The following is a 5,495-nucleotide window of genomic DNA, read 5'->3' as shown; positions in this document are numbered from 1 at the left end:
TGGTAAAAAAATGAATAGCGCAGGCGGAGGCATTATGAAGGCAAATGGAAGAATATATCATAGAATCGCCAGATGTACTATAGCCCATATATCCAGATGTAAAAGACAGTGTTCTTCATAAATCATGTTTTTGTGGCGTTTTATGCATATGGGATAAATGTATTCATACACTGCGTATAGATCTAATGAGTGTTGGTAGGCAGTTGTAACGGGGAATAGCTGTGTATTTTTGGCCTTGATGGCCCTGTTAATTAAGAAGTTACATTGCACAGTTAAATCGGCCATTCAGTCTTTGCCTTTGGTGAAATCTGAAATTGTGAATGTTTATGGAAGAACCTGATATTTTTCTGCATTAATATTTTTTTTTTACAAATATTTAAGGTGCCTTCATCCAGGAAAAAAATGGTAAACAAAGACAGAATCTGCTCCCTCACCAGTGAAGCCTAACATTTCCAATGGCATCGCTGCCTCAGGTTAAAGCGCGTCCAATTTATTAAGGGTTGGATGGGAGGGGCATATCCTCTCTATGTGAGTTTGCTCGTGCCTAAGGTTCTCTTATTTTCTTGTACAATTTATTTTATTATAACCAGCAGAAAAAATAAAAGTTATTTCTCGACTATATAAATATTCAAGTTGTGCTCTGAATTATGTTTTGGAAATACACAGTGTTTTCTTTTCATTAATTTCCTTGGGTTCTAAATGATTCACAAATTCCCAACGCTTGTTCTTTATGATATTTACATCTTTTAATGTCAATGATGTTTTATTTGGTTGGGTGTGACTCGTATCCTCCGTATAGTCGGCTCTATTTTCAGATGACTAAACTACGCATTATTTCCATTTTCATTAATATTATCACACTTATTGAATGCACATTCATTCAACTAATAATTTTCTACTCAAACTTAAGTAGCATAAAATGTTTATACGTAGAAATATTAATTAAGATTTATATTTCAAAAGACGCAGGAGTACATTTAAATAAAGTCACTTGTAAAGTGACTTTACGAGATGGCAATACAAAGCAACAACTATAACATGTCCATAACATTTGCCTCACAGTTTTGCATTAAAGGGGATGAAAGACCCCTGATACTGACCAGTGCCACAACGTCTTAACCTCACCAAAATATGGAATATCTGTCCCCGCTCTCCCCCAAAGAAAACAAATGTGTATCATACCCTATCGCGTGCAATTTCTAAACCATTGTGTCATCCTCATTAAAAATAGTCATCAAATGATGTATCAGAGGAATCAACCAATGATTACCTTGCGAGATTCTCCACAGAGGGATAATGCTGCCACTGCACCTCACTTTATGCACTGTAGGTAGTACTAAAAGTTGTACAGAGTCCCTTTTGCTCCTAACTACATGCACATTTTAGCTTTTTACTTTAATTACATTCCGTCTTCCTTTCTGAAGTCTTGCTGTGCAGCTCCTGCAATCATTACTTCATAGCAAACTGTGGGATTTATCACCAGTTCCAAATTTACATCCTTGTGCTTCACTTAATATATTTTCTAAATTATTCTATCTTACTTTTCAACCACTTCAACTCCCTCTTTTCGCTGTCTTGTCGCTGATTGGCCTAAAGGAACCCGTGCTTGGCTTGACAGGACGAATGTCATAATTCATTGATTACCTTCTCGTGAATTAATTTGTTCTTGTTTTTTGTTCTTCTTTGTTCGAAATGTTTCCCCAGTGTTTTACCTTCACCCTTTTGGAATACGCTTTGGAAAGCTTTATACTGTATTGTAATGTATGTATTCCATGGTTCGATGCTCCTTCTACCCAAGTGTGTTATTAAATAGAACAGGGTATTATTTGATAGTGTAGCGATATTTCCTCTTTCCTTGTCTCACATATCCGAACTCATATATATTCATCAACAGTGGACAAGAATGTGAAATTTTCTGTATTTCTTATTCGGCAATAAATAAACGCATTGACCATTAAATTTCATTGGAATATTTCATTGCAGCTTTTGGTGCGTATATCATCAAGAACATAAATAAAAACAAAACTAAAAGTTATTATAAAAATAACTACTGTAAAAATAAAGAGTATAAAGGCCAATATTCGTCAAGTAATTTTTAAAATCTGTAAAATTGCGTTAGCATGAATTGTGGCAGAGGCTAAAATGTTTAAACTGTACGTTGAGGTGACATTTACCAGAATTGGCGCTTAAATTTGAACCAGAAACATACAATCAGTTCAGACAGGAGCCAAAGCGCTAACGCTTATTTCATGTTTTCGCCAGCGCAGATCTTATGTATATTTTAGTGCAATATGGAGATTGGCTTTTATCCAGATCATATCATCTGCTATTCCTTGTGCCATTGCAAAAAGATATTCGAATAGAAATATTTATGATAAGCAAATGCTTAGAATTGTAAGTTATAAGTTACCTAATGTAATGTTCTTTGGGGACTTTTTTTTTATTACTAATTAGTGGTTTTTATAAAGTAGATTTTGTCAGTCTTGTTTTCGTGTTTTTTATATCCATAAGTATCTGTATCAGAATTTGTATTTCAACGCAATTCTACTCTATATATAAGAATTTACATCACAAAGCAGTTCGTTTCCCTGACTCATCATCCACCTTTTCCTCGACTTCCAGCTTTTCAAAGACTTTCTTTTACACATCCTCCTCCCAATCCATTTTCCGTTTCCACCCTGAAGCTTGTTTTCAGCAAGACCCGCGACTCTTCCCCCGCTACTTTTTCCTTCTGCGTGAACCCATGGAAAGAGAGCGAGAATGTGTCCTAATCCGGAGGCGCTGAATCGTCCACTGATGCTTCCAGTCAGACCTTTTGCTCTCCGGTGTCCGTGTAAACAAAAACCCTCGGCCTTTCTTAGTTCTCTTCCTTCTTCTCTTGTTGATCCGCGTCCTGTCATTTAAGACTCCTAACTTTCATTTGGTTTTACCTTCCTTTTTTGTCTCTTCCTTTCGAGAGTAAAGGACGTCTCTATGTCATTCCTCTTGCTGCTTCTGATGGACTGACTGCTTCAAAATGCTGAATTTTTGGTAGGAACTGATGTCCGTCTCGCTTTCTGTATCTACCTACGTAATTTCGCCCTTTGGAATTGAAGAGAAAAAGGGAATATATTTTACAGTAACATTTTCCTTAGACTGAGGAGATGAAAAGCCATCAACTTAAAGTTAATTTCGCCTGAGAACCTTAATCATTCTGTACACCATGTAGATAATATGTCGAAGGGATCGTGTGCCCCATCATTATTTGCAAAGTGAATAAGTTACTTGTACAGAAAACTAGATGTTAATCAGCAGATTTCTTCAGTCAAAAGATTATGTTAGATACACTGAAGCTTGACTGCTGAAAGTCTTAGACTTCAGAGCTAAGATAAATGAGTCTTCTAATAAGTGATCAAATACAGATGAAATACCACAGATTTTGTATTATTAGAGGGATATAGGGGATGTCCAAAGACAGAGGGATCCAAGATGCTCTTGAAAGAGAGACAGGTTATTTCAAGATCTTAGATCTTAAGCATTAGTACAACGGTTAGACTAGTTAACGTAGTCTTCTAGCCTAAGAATAGTACATTGCAGTATATAAATAAATATTGTATCCGAGATTAATGATAAATACAATTATTACTATTTAGGTGTAATGAAAACAAAGTTATGACATCCGACTGTCCTAAAACGTTGGTAGCTTATTGAAATTTGAAAAATATGAAGAGATAAAAGCAACCAAATGATGATTGTAGACGCATTTGAGCCGGAATAAATTTTTTTTACATGTATATTAGTTATTACCTACTGAAATCTCGTATGAACCATTGAAGCCATTATTGCTTTTTCTATTATGACTATATTAATCACTGTAATATTGGTTCCTGCTTAACCTTTTGAAGGCTTCAACTGTAGATTTACACTTTCACAAAAAATATTTCACCTGCCACTTAAAAATAAGATAAAAAAAACCCTACATCGGTTCCTTACCGTGCCCCGTTTAATATCTACTCTTTTAGTTTACAATCTCCAAATCTTCATTGGTAAGGTCAGTTCTATTTCAGTGGGTTTCCTCGGGCCAAGCATTCTACTTATTTGCTCCTTAATTAGAGTTTGAGAGGATTTAGGTCACTTTATATAAATAGGCAAATGCATTTAAGATGCCCTCCAGTGTTACATGAAGTTTTGTAATTTGGTATTAAGATTTGCTTTTGATTCTCACTAAGCTAACGTGTGATTAATATAGTGTGCTTATGTAGATCTCACAGATGATTTGAAGTCTGCTCTACGTTTTCTTTCTTTCTCATAATTGCTCTTTTGTTTTAGTTTTCTTTGTTGTTTTATGAAAAGACTTTCATGTAATGCTCTGCATTTTTGTTTTACCTGACATTCCATTGATTTTCATGTAAAAAAGGAGCATTTGAAATAATGAAAAGAAAAAAAATGGTTTAATCATTAAAACTCAAGGAAATATGGTATGAAAAGTTCCGACTAATTAGTTAGAAAACGAAAATAACATAAAGAAATTTTCTGTCAAAAGCAAACTTAAGAGCACAAAAGTTCTTGTTGAAATATAGAAGGTATTTTTAATAATCAGTTTTTTTTATTCATACAAAAACAGTATTTGCTTAGAATATATGAACCGAAAGTGTAGGGTAGAATTTAGAATCGATCACTATTCTTTCGTTTCGTTAATTTTGCGACTCCAACGAGCCAGTGACAGTTTAACTTTAAAAAACAAATTTGCCCAGATTGTTTTTGTTATTAGCATACACAATATAGGAGCTACTCATTAACTCTCACTTCTATGAAAGAATAATAGTTGGACGACAAGTTTTTCTTTTTTATTCAATCGTATGCAAGATCTGTTGTTTCCTTTAGTTCCGGCAAATTTGGTCTCAATAGCTAATTCTTCATTAACAAGCTCTGCAGTTTTCCTACGTTTTGTTTTCTCGGATGAGCCCTGAAAACTCTCTGTTCTAGGTCGTGGATCAAGACTAGAGGCAAGTAATTATAGGCCTGTGAGTCTAACATCACATATTATGAAAGTGTATGAAAGGTGATGAAGAAAAATATTATGAAACATTTAATAAAAAATAATCTGTTTAATATAGGACAACATGGTTTCGTACCCGGAAAAAGTACACAAACCCAACTGTTAGTCCACCGTGAGAACATATACAAAAATATGAAAAGCGGAAATGAAACAGATGTGGTTTATCTAGACTTTGCAAAAGCTTTTGACAAGGTAGACCATAATATATTAGCGAAAAAAATTAGAAAACATAATATAGTGGATAAAGTAGGAAGATGGTTAAAAGAATTTTTACACAACAGAAAACAGATAGTTATTGCAAACGATGAGAAATCGGATGAAGCTAAGGTAATATCCGGTGTGCCACAAGGTACGGTGTTAGCTGCATTACTGTTTGTTATTATGATTGCAGACATAGACAGTAATGTTAAGGACTCGGTAGTGAGTAGTTTCGCCGATGACACAAGAATAAGTAGAG

The sequence above is a fragment of the Macrobrachium nipponense genome, chromosome 3 (genome assembly GCF_015104395.2).
Source record: "Macrobrachium nipponense isolate FS-2020 chromosome 3, ASM1510439v2, whole genome shotgun sequence".
Taxonomy (NCBI): domain Eukaryota; kingdom Metazoa; phylum Arthropoda; class Malacostraca; order Decapoda; family Palaemonidae; genus Macrobrachium; species Macrobrachium nipponense.
The sequence above is the reverse complement of the archived record's forward strand: the minus strand, read 5'-3'. Positions refer to the sequence as shown.